The sequence below is a fragment of the Cyprinodon variegatus genome, unplaced genomic scaffold, assembly GCF_000732505.1.
Source record: "Cyprinodon variegatus isolate N-32 unplaced genomic scaffold, C_variegatus-1.0 Scaffold135, whole genome shotgun sequence".
Classification (NCBI taxonomy): domain Eukaryota; kingdom Metazoa; phylum Chordata; class Actinopteri; order Cyprinodontiformes; family Cyprinodontidae; genus Cyprinodon; species Cyprinodon variegatus.
Window position 1 is genome coordinate 373,467 of NW_015150588.1, and position 14,080 is coordinate 387,546.

The 14,080-nt window shown below is 37.4% G+C and overlaps 1 long non-coding RNA gene across 3 annotated transcripts in view; it reads left to right on the top strand.

The window, feature by feature from the left end:
• The window catches only part of LOC107085876, a 16,357-nt gene extending 3,040 nt beyond the window's left edge, over positions 1-13,317 (top strand). For all 3 annotated transcript variants that reach the window (XR_001481277.1, XR_001481278.1, XR_001481279.1), the window contains one exon: positions 12,064-13,317. This is a non-coding gene — a long non-coding RNA (uncharacterized LOC107085876). The remainder of the gene's footprint in view (positions 1-12,063) is intronic.
• Positions 13,318-14,080: the final 763 nt, after the last annotated feature.

Sequence of the window (14,080 nt, forward strand, 5' to 3'; positions counted from 1 at the left end):
TAGACACAGTTTTTGTAATTTAAAAGGTGAGGTAGTCTCTTGATTATTGTCGGTATTATCATCCCCTCCTACACCTAATGGAGAAGATTTTATTGCCTGAAACCTTCTTACTCAACCTAACATCAATTCAGCTCCAGAATGCTTTTCAAATTATACCATTGACTTCAAAGACGGCTTCTGTGCATCAATGTCTCCCAAACAAACGTCTCAGATTTACTTGTGAACATTATGGGAAGGTTTCAGACTTTGTCATACCGGTCACATTCCTCTAATAAAAACCTATATTTCTGTCATTGTATTGTATTCTGCCCCCAACCTTTGTACTCTAAACAAGGCAATTGAGGGAAAACCCTTTTGCAAGATTTTCGTTTGAAGTTTTTGCTTGAGTTAAACCTGAGAATTACATTGAAAAAAAAGAAGCAGAAGAAGAGGTGGAGCAAATGAGATGAAATGTGTTTTGAAGATGGCAAGGCTCCCAGTCGCTGCAGAGCTTTACTGAAGCCCTGAAGTGGGTGGAAGAGACCAGACAGACAGCCCAAGGAAATAAAGATGGCTGAAAAGTTCCACATCATCAGACTTTAGAGCTCTTTGCAGGATGAATACTGTACTACTTCACTCTTTTAGAGTATTTGAGATTTAAAACAAAAAATATAAACAGATTTGAGTGGCTGTGGGAAAAAAAAAACTCCAATAAATTAATGTAATGCTTTCGTTTTAGACCACAACAGGTTATATCATTTAACTTTTCACAATAAATAAACAATCCAACTTTTCCACTTTTATCTTTTACAGTCCTGCAAACTGAGCCTGCATACAGATCCTTTAATATTCACACTTTAAGCTTCATCCTCACTCACCTCTGTCTCGCTGTATGTCTCATAATTACGCTGTGAGATAGAGATGATGCAGCACACTTATTACATATCATGACTCTGATAAGGAACAGCAAACTTAAATCAGCAGGATTAGTCATCAGATCAAATTGAGGTAAAAAAAAATGTTTGATGTTATCTTGTCTGCCTGTGGCTTTGGAAAGATGGAATGTTATGTAGTCACACTTGAAACAAACTACTGTGTGGAGAGAAAAGTGATGGAGGAAGTAGAAGAAATATTTCCATCTGTACCTATAAAAAAAAAGAAAAAAACACATTCCTATTTGCTGAAGAGGAAAGACTATACTTTATTATACCACACTTTATTAGTGTGCTAGGTCAAAGACCATTCAAAATTAATTAAGTTTAGTTTTTAAATATATAACAACAGAAAATCTCAAATTAATATGCATTTTATTCACCTCCATCATCAGTAGACCACCTGAAAGACAAACTCTAACATTTCTTTACAAACTGCTACAGACCAGAAGGGCTGAACTGATAGCGTGAACATTAGATTTTGGTGAAAAAAAAGAAGAAGTCACAAATGGGTTTGGTTTAATCTAAATTACTAGATTGCAGCTTTTCAAGGTAGTTGCTCCAGCACAGAGGTTCCGAAAGTGGGCCCTCATAGAGGGCGGACTTAGACTTGGACAAACTTTACCATTTAATAAAGTGCAGCAGTGATCCAGAATGTAAACTTTAGGAGAAAAGGAAACCAGTCATGGTGCAAAAGGCATTGATATTGAAAGGTTCACTGCAGTGCAAAATAAATAAAAATGGTGCAAAATGCTGTAGAACATTAAAAGGGATTATATATATATAAAAAAGAAATCAGCAATGTCGATAGTGCAGATATGATGTTCACAAATGTAATGCAGAGTCTAGGTTACAGTTTTTCAACAGTGCTGGCCCTGCATTAGATTCTGCGAAGCATCTGCCCAGAGGGCAGCAGGGAGAACAGTCCATGGTGGGGGTGTGATGGGTCATTGATGATGTTACAGGCTCAGGACATGCAGTGCTGGGATGAAATGTCTTTTATGGAAGGAAGAGGAGCCCTGATGGTCCTCTCTGCTGTTCTCACCACTCTCCTCACTTTCTTCCAGTCTGAGGCGCTGCAGCCTCCACACCACACAGTGAGACAGCCGGTCAGAACGCTCTCTATGGTGCTTCTGTAGAAGGTGGTGAGGATGGGTGGGGGAGGGTGGGCTCTCTTCATCCTCCGCATGAAGTGCATGTGCATCTGTGCCCTTTTGACCAGTGAGGTGGTGTTTAGAGCTGAGGTGAGGGTGTCTGTGATGTGAAACCCCAGGAATTTGGTGCTGCTCACCACCTCTACAGCTGAGCTCTTGATGAGCAGTGGAACGTGGTTAGGCCAGTTCTTCCTGAAGTCAATAATAATCTCCTTCATCTTCTCCACATTCAGGATCAGGCTGTAATAAATGCCAAAGCAAATAACTTGGCAACCACCGCCTTAATGGAAGGTAAACCTCTAAAAGGTTTTCGTCAGGATTACCCTTCATTTAGCTCCATCCATCCTGTACTTGCAGAAGAAAGAAACACTTCCACTGCATGATTCTGGGGATGCATTATAAGTGCATTGTATAGCTTTTACTTTCTAAGGCGATCTTGTTTCTTTCCAGTTCATGATTATTCTTTCTGTTTACTGGTGTTTTCCAACAAACTACTGAAGTCTGTTGAATAACCACAAATATACCTTTCATTGTTTTATGTTCAAAGTGCACAGGTGGACTTGTCTGCTCCACTCATAGGAATCTGAAAGAGCTTAAGCTGTTATCTGCCTTCTGTGAGGTTCTCAAACTCATGTGCTGTTTAGACATAGGAAGGAAATATGACACAAAGTAAAGAAAAACAATATGGAGAGGAGGAAAGATTATTTCAAAGAAAATGTAGAGTATTTATATTGTGAGATAAAAAGTACCCTCTCTCCTAAAGGCACTAATTAAAAGGGGCACTGCATGTGCACACAGTGGCAGACATGCAGGGGCGGATGAGGTTTTTTAAATTACAGCCTATATTCCAGGCGCTTCTTTTAATTCAGTCTCCTTCATGAAAAGTCTAAAGAAGCCTTCTTCACAGGAGAGAAAGTGTAACGCTCTTTCTGTTTTATCATATCTTTTGATCGTTCAACAGATCCTGGCTTTTGTTCTGATGTTTACTGTTAAAATGAGTTATTTTTCAAATTTTTCCATATCACTGTTCATTTACCGGTTAGTATTTCGCCAAGGTGGCATTTAAAATAACGGCAAAAAAACGCTGCTGTTTAGAAAGGAAAGAAAAAGTAACGCTTTGTTCAAATAAGATAATAATACATTGAGTTCCTGTTTTCAGTATCACACCAACTCACTGAAATGTTTGTCTTTTGTTAGTGTTTGTTGTTTGCACACTACTGCCTGAACAAATGCTGTAATTTAAATATCAGCTGGAGAGAAATGGATCTTTAAGATGTTTGCTGCACCGACTCAAAGGAACTCACAGTTCTCTGATGACAGAAGAAAATTGGAGGGTCATTATTTAAAGCTGGAGGATCTGAGTCTGACTGTGAGTTTATGTCGGCGTGCAGATTTGTTGTCAGTTATCTGCTTCTGTGTGGACTCAAGGTAATGGCCAGGATAAGCCCAGGACAGAGCGAGTGGCTGCAATAGGAGGAACAATTAATTTAGATTATATATGCTTTTTAAATTCAAACAGTTCACTCCAATTAATCCCAAGACCAGCTGCAACACAGATAAGTCGTCCTTTTGATTAGAGATCAAATTTGTTAAATTTTGCTTTAAATCTCTTACTTTATTTAAAATATTATACAGTGTAATAATATAACCATGTTCAGATTACATCCAGTCCAGCCTGATTCTAACAATCATAACTGCATCACCTTACTGTTTCTGTTAGATCCTTAACTCTTCCAGTGGAGTGGTGGCTCACTCCCTCAACATTTTACATGATAATCCCCAAATTATGAGCTTTGACCTTGCATAGAGCTAAAGAAAGTGGGTTCAGTTGATGGTCTTTCTTTATACACTGCAAAAACAATCTAGAAATAAGTAAAGATTTATTAAATTAAGTGTATTTACCCTTAATTTGAGTAGGTAAGTAAGAGGAGCTGCCAATGTAATGAGTATTTTTATTCTTAAAATAAGATCATTAGATAAAATTCACTTAAAATAAGAAAATGCAATTGTTTTTTCTTATTTTCAATGTAAATTGTCTTGTTCCATTGGCACTTACCTCCTCAATTCAAGGAAAAATGCACTGATTTTAAGAAAAATTTACCTATTAGGATTTAAATTTTTTGTAGTGTATATATATATATATATATATATATATATATATATATATATATATATATANTTTTTTTACTTTGAGCTCATTCCAGCCTCTGGCAGATCTACAATCTGCAGCTTCTTGGTCTTTGCCATAAAGTTTTGAATATGAGCATAAAATAAATTGGGTTCAGTTGAGTTAACTTGAGAGAAGCAGATAAAAAAAAAGTTGAAGGTTCATTGATTATCTTAAGTTAATATGATTAACATTTCACTAACTTGTTAAAATAGATTATATTGAATTAAGTTGGTAGAAACCAAAGTAATCCTAAGAGTAGTGGCTTGTTTTTCTTATGATATATCACCCTGTCATGGCCTGGTTAATCTCTTTCAAACCATTAAAGTGACATTGGTGAACATTCTCCTTTTATAATGTCATAGAATGCCCTTGTCCTATTAGTACCAGTTTGTGTAGTTTTATCCTGCAGAATACAATTTTTTTTCAATGCCTCTGGTTAGTTTTAAAACAAACACTGAAACACAACATCATATCATTTTTGACATTTTTGCACAAATGACTGTCAATTCAATTTAAATTAAAAAATATTTTATTAATGCCAAAAGGGAAATTCAGGTTCCAGAAAGAAAAAAGAGAAAAGACAGAACATAGAAATAATACATGGGGGGATTCAAATCTTTCTTCTCTTTTTGGCAGATTTAGATTAGACTGATGTATTATAGCGGTGCAAGTTGCAAAGTTCCTTTGCAACAGGAAGTTCCTGGGTTCAAATCCTGTAGAAGTTCCTTCTTCATAGAGTTTGCATCACTCTCCCTGTGCAGGGACTCTATCTTGGCTCACCTCTAAAAGTAATTTCTCTTGGCCAAAGACTAGTGGAGCTGGAGTTGTTCTACTTTTGAACAGAACAATTGCCCCTCATAAGAATATTGGGATTTGATATCAGCTAATGTAGCCTGTGCACTTTTGAGTTAGTTTGAGTGATTTTGAACAACTAAAATGAGCACAAACAGAAATGGACGACTTTATCTGACTGTAGAATAAAAAGGATCTCAGGAGGCAATGTGCAATTTTCTGCAAAAGTAAGAACAAAGAATCCGGACAATTTATTTAAGTGTGCTAAGATAAGCTTTTAGCCACGAGAAAATACCTGTATCCTAATTTAGCCATGATTTTTTTAAAGAGATTTTAAAATGTCTAAATAAAGATGATGTTTATCAAGTAGATTTGTCTTCTTAAATAATCAAATAATGTATTGGATACAGATTCTTTTAGAAATATAGCATTTTCCTTAGCTCTTAGTGATGTTGTGCAGTGGCTTCCCTCTTCTGCTCTATATGAGGCTCCAGGCACTGTTAATGTGTGGAAAACGCAGGCTGGGTTAAAGAATTTGGATTACTGGTTGGCTAGACAGGCCTGAGCGTATATGAGCATGCTGAGGCCTTTGGTGGAGTTCATCCTGCTGTCTGTCTGTGCAGCAGCCACAGTGGAAGAAAATAGGGGGATCAGGGAAAAACAGGCTTGGATTTTAAGGAGGAGCCACTCAGTCAAGTACCTAAAATTATACATGTCAAATTTGTGAATTGTTATTCTAAGTATGCTTCCTCTCCTTATAAGATTTTCATATACTGTAAAAGCAGGGAGTGTGAAGTGGGGCAGAAATATAAATATGTAACATAGAGCGCCAGTTGGAGTGTTGAAAATCCATGAATCTGACTGAATACATTACTAAATTTAACTCTAAGAGCACATTTTAAAGTCTGTTCAGACCTCCCAAATTTCTTCTTCTCTGTATGCAAACTAAAGAGATGGGAAATAAACAAAATCATCTCTCAAATAAAAAAAAGGAAATGAAGAGAATAGAAGTGAGAGCAAGGCACCTCCCTTAGAGGGAAGCAGTGCCTGTGGTAGATTTGCTTCTATGTCTAAATGACTCACAGTCTGGTCAGCAAAGGCATAATAAACGTTACAGAAATATCCCCACACAATGTCACCAGAGTCCACGGCAGGCAGTTAATTGCTAGATAGAGCTGGGCCGTGGTTTGAGAGAGAGAGAGAGAGAGAAAAAATAAAAGTCCTGCAAATCTAACTGGGAAACTATTGGACTGCTACAAACAATATGAACATGTAAAGAGGGAATGATTGGTCCTCTAAGCACTGAGTAACATCTGAACTAAAAAGCTGGGAAAATCTTTCCTAATAGTCCTGTTAGTTTTTCTGTAATTGAATCTGTCTTAGCATAAAGCAAAAATTAAAGATGCAGTAGGAGATCTTTTCTGACGCATTTTTTACCATGTGGCTTAAAGATCTCACCACAGCCGCTTAGCAAGCAGTGAAATAGAAGGTCTGGAAATAAAACTACAATAAATGGTCACTGCTACAGAGAGAAATCAATGAATAACTCCAACCATTCACAAAAGACGGTCCCTTGTACACGATTGGTTCCTGAGACGCCAATAATGGTCGTGTGCTTGTCCCTCCCCCCTGTGTGCGTACCCTGACACATGAACGAATCAACCTCCCAATGCTCGTGCAGGACGCCACTGTTATGCTACATTCGCACCTAAAGCAGCAAGAGCAGCAAAAATGTGCATAATACTTCATTTTTGATGCTTGTACAAGTGTAGTTCTGATGTGTGGCTGAAGCATCTTTGCTAGGGTGACCAGATTTTGAACAGGAGGACACTTTTTTTCTGGGGGGCCGCTAACTGGGCCGGGCCTCAGCAGAGAGCCATGAGCTGCCCTTCCTCAGCTGGAGGAGGGGGGCTGGGGACCGGTAAGGCAGGTGGGGGGAAGCACTGGGAAGCAGGTGTCCAGGCTACCATCACCGGGTCAGGTTCGGTCGCTTCATCCCTGACCGGCTCCCTTTTTCGACCTATGTGCTGCACTGTAGTCGACCAAAATCCCGGTTGCTGCTCTGGTGGAAAAAGTGGGTCTGATGCGTATGGGCGGAGCTACCCTATCCTTTTTTTTTTGCCTGTAAAAATGGCAGATATATTTGCTGTGATCAGTGGGTAAAAATGAGTTTGAATCTATTTTGAAGTGAGAAAATCCACCTGAAAACATCATCATTGCAGTCAGTTCATCCAGATTACCATCCTGCCTTCTAATATTATTTCTGTCGGAGCCGCTCAGACCCCCACATACCAGCGGTGAGCTGTCACTAGGAATCCCATTCAACCCATTCAGCCTCCGGTTTACCACAGCGGAGGCGACCAGCTGGAAGGCGCTTTTCATGGACGTAAACCAAACTGCAGGCACCAGGATAATAAAAGCAAACATGTTTTGCTGGATTTCGGCATTTTAAGTTAATTAAGACGTTAATAAAGTGTTTCAGAGGAGTGATCATAGCGCTGCTCCTACTGATCTAGATGCGTTGCAGGCAGCATGCGTGTTCACGTGTTTCGAAGGCGGGGTTTCGTGGGTTGGTCTGAAGGGAGAGGCATGGTTGTGTATGTTCAAATATATAACTTGCTGGAACCTTTTTTCCAAGATCTCCTACAACACCTTTAATGGATAAATGACTAAGCAGAATATAAATAAGAAAAACTGTTTGCTACCAGGGAGAGGGTTAAATTTTAGAGCCTGAAAGCTAAAAACTGCTACCTGAGAACTAATGCTGTTGTTAATGGTATTACGAGCACCAAATATTGTGAAAACTACATGAAAAGAAACAATTGAAACTTATGTAAACCTCTCCATGGCATGATCCTGCTATTACTGTGTTTTGCAGTTTTCCAGGTGATGTGCAATGTTAGATTTCTACAACACTTAAGTCTTGGGGTCCATTTTAAGAAACTGGTTTACTGAAAATTCTTACGTTTTCTAAACCTTAAAGTAAACTCTAAACTCTGTGTTTTCTGGTTCACAAAGAGAGTTTCCTCAACCTCTGTTTCAGTCACCATAGTAACATTCTCCCCTGAGCTAACCTGGTCAGTAGCAGGTTTTCTTCAGTAAACTCAGAGTGTCCTCTGTCCCTGCTCTCATTACAGCCAATAACGTTGTTTTATTTCTGACATTGTCAGATTTTTGTCATAGTTTTGTGTATTGAAATAATCATTGCATGTCTGTTTGATGAGGATCTTATTAAAGAATGATGGGCGCTTTTGTCCACTGAGAATTAAATATTTATAGGCAAGCCGTTTTGTTATGTATTAGTTTTACTGAACATGTATTCCTGATATCTGGAAAAAAAAAACTGTTTTCCTTGTCAAAATTACCAATTTAAAACAAAATTACATTCTTCGCATCTATAATAAAAATTCCGGATGTCTATGAATGTATTCCAGATCTTTATGTTCCTATTATTACTGGTCAGCATTTTTATTATTTTCGTTATGAAGAAATGCATTTCAGATATCATTCATACATACATATTGAGTCAAGTTGATAAAAGTCAAAACGGCCAATTAAAATGTGTAAACATTTCTAGGTATATAAAACTGAATTCTTACAAGTAACTTAGTCTATTTTATTTTCTGAAATTTAGTTTCTGCATTCAGAAAATATATTATATACTATAGGAGTGTGATTTTGATCATAAGGAATCTTATTTTAGTGATCTACAAATGGAACAACAGAGAGGAGAGTGCTTTTATAAAATAAAAAAACAGCCTGTCATAGACGGTTTCATATAGATCTACTCATTAACTCAAGCAATAATCTTTTCCTTCGCTATCTTCCTCTCCTGTGCAATTGTAGCTCTGTTTCATTGTCTTTAAACACATTCTCCATTTTTTTTTTCTTTAATTAAAACCTTGAGTTCCAATGGGCTGAAATAGGCAATTCCTGTTGCCTGTTGACATGGTGACTCGTGGAGTCTACAATCCACTGATGATGGCTTTTTAAACTTGTTATGTATGCGCTTAACTCTGAGTGGACGTATTTAGAGTTGATTAAACTAATTCAAAACAGCCGTTGTGAAACAGAAAACTCAGAGTTCCCGAGCTTAGGCTAGATCATAGTTGCAGTTTTGAATCTGAGTTTTTTAAACCTGGTTCCTGAAATGGACCCCTGATCTTCAAAGAATCCAAATGAGTTCAATTGTGTTAACAGAAACAAATTGCATGTGCAACAAGTGCATGTGCTGAGGATAAACAATGTCCATTTGAGTAAGTAATATAGCAAACAAGTATGGGTTTGTTTACAAAACAGGCAATTTCTTCTTCCATTACTAAAATGTTTCCAGAAAGATAGACAGTTCAGCGCAGGCTAAAATGATTTAACGACTCCCTTCTGCAGACGTATTTTTTCCAGACTTTCTAACGTATCAAAATATAGACACAAAAAACTGCTTCCACAATCAATTTGAGAAATTATTTAGCAGGTGGTAGGTTTTTACATTTGTAGTCCTCCTCTCATGAATTTGTTTAATCTGGTCATTGGAATATGATCTGCATATTCATAAAGGCTATCAAGCAATTCAATTTGCACCTACTTTAAAGATAAGTATTGCAGGTGCTAACAAGTTTGCATGTTTTCACAAGGCAAGAAAAGTCTATAGCAAAGATAAATAGATAGCAAAAGAGAGAAAAGTACACTGTAGTGGCATATAGATGATTAAATACATAATGAACATGAAATTAAAAAGAATGTGAAATAATAATTTAAAAGACAAGATGATAAAAAAAACTAATAATAAAATGATTGATAATAAAATGAAAGGAAGTAGGACTAAAATGTGAACTAAAAATGTTTAGACAGCAGAGTCAAATGAGACTAAACAAGTAAGTTTTTAATCTTGATTTAAAGCAGCTTAAGAGTTTAGCACTTTTATAGTAGTATTCTGGGAGTTTGATCCAGAATAGTGGAGCATGAAAACTAAAAACAGTTTCTCAATGTTGGGTTCTGGTTCTGGGTGTGCAGGGCAAGCTTGAACCAGAGGACCTCATATAAACCTTCTGGGGATCAGACCCTTAGTATTTTATACCAAATAGGCCAAAAATTTAACTGTGGTTGTATTTTACCAGAACGCCTTTTCATAAATTTTTGCTACGTCCTCTACAAGGTTTTTAAAAAAAAAAAAACCCTTTCTTCTAGCACTTGAGGTGTAGATCTCTGCAGCTCGCCCAGAGAACACATGGACCTCTTGGCTGTTAATCTGACCTGTCACTTTAGGTGGATCACCATGTCTCTGTTGCTTTGCCATTTCGACTTGCAGATGAATGATTGAACAGTTCTCTAACCAAAGTTTAACTCTTTGCATATTGTTGTATAATCTTTTTCTTTATGGTGCTGTTGGGGATGTTCCTATCGGCGTGATTTCCAACAGGAAGTGTTTTATATTTAATATAAAAAAAAAACAATAAAAGAAAAGGGCAAGAATTCAGCTTGCTCTTTGGATCGGAGCTTTTTCTAACAAAACAGCTTTTGCTAAATAATACACAACTACACTGTAGTTAAAAATTTGTTGACTTCTAAAGGAAACTGATCTGACTGGATTTTATTTAGGGCAATCAGAATAAAGGGGACTGTGGACAAATGTTGGACAAACACTTAAAAACGATTATTTTTCTTTCACTGTATAAGCAGGCTCTACATTTTTTTCTTCTTTGTATCGTTTATGATATAGAAAATACAACACAAACTAAACAGAATCTATTTTGTTTAATTGACTCTTTAGGTAAAGCCATCTTCTTTATACCTTCTAAAATCTTTAAATATTCTGCATATCAAAATATCATTAAAAAAATTGTGACTTTATTCCTTAAACGTTTAGGAAGAGAACTTATATGAGGTAATGATACATAGCCTACTAGTCCTATTGTTTTTTTAACATTTGAAAATAATTTCCATAAAAGGAAGAAAAAACAGGAATATATCTGTTTTACGGTATAAATAGGATCAGCTGTAGTGCTGCGATCGGAGAGAAGTAAGAAGCAGTCTGGACGGTGTTCAGTGAGTCAGATCTTCTCTGGTGTTTCAGGGGTTAAAGCTGAGCTGAGTTCTGGTGAGAGAGGAGAAGGCTGAAATCGTTTCCACATTACAGCACACATGAAATGAGTTCAGCTGTCTGAACAACCTCTCTCTCTCCCTCACTGGTTGGTTTGGGGTAACTTTAACACAGCTGTATATCATTACACGTCTGGGGGGGAGGGGGGCACAAGAGGATGACACACCAAGAGCAATAGAGACTATAAACTTCATCCATAACCAAGATAAAACATACACACTTCTGATGGTTCTCAAAGACATAGCCTAGAGCAAAGCAACCCGAGTTGTGGAAGTTGGTCCACTATAGAATAAATACCTTAATAAGCACAGCTGTGTGAGTTCCATAGCTCCTCCCATCATTGTGTTACTTTAGCTCCACCTCCTCCAGATTACTCTGGTTCCTGGACTTTTGTGTAAGTTTTTAAGGAGGAGGAAAACCTGTTCTATTCTGTATTTCGGTCTACATTAATACGGCAAGCTTTGATAGACACCATTCGGTAACAAGAAATAGAAGATACTGTTTCATATATATATTCCTTTTTATGTGATCTTCCTCTCAGATTATGTCCAAAAAAGCCAGCCAGATGTGTTCCTGCAGGAAGGGTGATTGATGACACCTAAGAGCTCCAGAATAGAGGTCTAAGTTAGAGAGGAGGGGGATAAAAACTTTCTGTGAGCACTTGAGGATTAACATATGCCAGCCCCTTTATGTCTGGCTTCTCCCACCAAAGGAATGGGAGCTACTTAGAGAAATACTAACATGAAACCAGACATCTTTTTTTCTTTCACAGGTATTTTCTCTGTAACCAATATATTGATTATTAATTGTTCTAATATCCACGAGTGTCAACATTAAATGATGTGGAACATTTCAGCATTTAGTGCTTTTATAGCATATTCACAGTTGATGTTGTTGATCTGTTTGAAAGGCCAGTGATTTTCTTTCTTTGTTTTTTAGGAGGATCTCAGCGCCTGGCTTCACTTTACACGGCTACAGTTGGTGTGACAACAAGGAAGTAAAACGAGTCCTCCAGACCTAAATGATCCACCAGATGTGGGAGAGGAATACAGCTGGATCCAGTGTCTTCAGACAAATTTGTTGATCGGGGGTGGGGGGGTTCTATCTATTTCATGCTGCAGTAGGATTTTCTGATTAGATATGATTAGGTATATTTTCTGTATGGATTATTTTTTACTTCTTGTGAGGATGGGGTGGTTTGAACTAGAAGTAGACCGTCCTGCAAACACAGGAAATAAAGGCAGCTAAAAACTTGAGCTTTTAAGGCAACCATGAAACAAATCTGAAGCTTAAGCTTAAACCCAGCCTATGATTTGTAGCTGGACACTCAGGCCCAGCCTTTTCATTTAAATCCAGCTCCAAATAGGACGGAAGTAGAGTTATAGGATGAAACATGAGTGTTAGACTGATGGATGTTGCTGGTATTGTCTGAAACTTCTTAATCATCTAGTGATGCATTTACTGACTTTGGCTAAATTGCATTTGCTTTTAGTGAGGAAGACATTTTTTCAGTTTTCTATTGAAACTTAATTGACATTCTTTTACCATATTTACAGTCGACAAATAAAGCACAAATTTAAGAAAATAGAACAGTAAAAATTTTAATTTTTTAAATAAAAAATTTGTGGTATTAAAATGCTGTTGTTTGGATGCATTGCAGCAGATGGGACTAATTCACTTCATTCATGCCAACTTAAATAAACCACATTATCATTTTGCCAGATGGAATAGAACAGACCTTAGCCTTAAGTTGTGAAAATAAAATAATATGTTACTAGGAGTCACCAAATATGTCATGTTGTACAGTAGCGTAGTTTGTAGCACAGTTGCTTTGAAGCTAGAAGCAGAGGCGTAAGCAGAACATTTTTATAAGGGTGAACAGGCAATAACCAATGTACACTGAGGGGTGACCGAAAGTGGATAAACTCTGGGTCAATCTACACTGTTCCAACAGGAAAATTAACAAGCAAAACATCCATATTTTCTAAATAAAGACAAACTATACTTTCCTACAGCCTATGCTAACAAGTGGACGCATATATTTAAACAATAAAATTGTTATTTATCTATGATTTCATTGAAGACTCCCAGATTGACTTGCAAAGACACATTTTCTCTTTACCCCATAATACACAAAATGTCGTTTTGAAAAGAGCATGAATTCTGAATTCATCATATTTGATGTTAGTATACTGATGTGTAAAATTAACCACAAAAAATCAAAACGTTTTGAATATTCCACTTGAGAGTATTACTGCTGCCCCCATCTGTATTAGAGGGAAAAAATGGTGGGAGCGGGCACCTGGCCCCCCATCTAGCTCTGCCCCTGGCTAGAAGGTCCTGGTTTTGATTCCTTACCCGGGGTCTTTCTGCATGGAGTTTGCATGTTCTCCCCGTGCATGCAGGGGTTCTCTCTGGGTACTCCGGCTTCTTCCCACAGTCAAAATAAGGACTGGTAGGTTATCTCTAAATTGTCCTTAGGTGTGAGTGTGTGTGTGTGCATGTCTCTGTATTATCCTGTTGCCCATGAACTGCTGAAGATAGGCACAGGCCCCAGACCCTGATGGAATAAGCAGGAGAATGATGGATAGATAGATGGGTGGAGTCAGTAAACTGAAATACAAAATTCAGGTACTAAAAAAAGGGTTTAAAAATAATTTATGAAAGAAGATCTAGAATAAAAGACCTTTGAAGGAGTTTGAAGATTTGTGGCATTAATCTATTGCTTGTTTCACACATACCTTTCTGTCATGTAACTGTGCATAAAGCCTTTGTTTTTATCTACCCTACCACTGCCTACAAACTTAGAACTGGTTCATAAGCTTGGCTTATACCATGGAAATGGTAATAGTTGTGCGCTTGTTTTCCTCTGACAGAAATTTCCACAATAATTGATAAAAAAGTACATAAAACATGGTAGAACCAGTGTGAGGTTGCAGTTAAAGTTTTGGAGCGG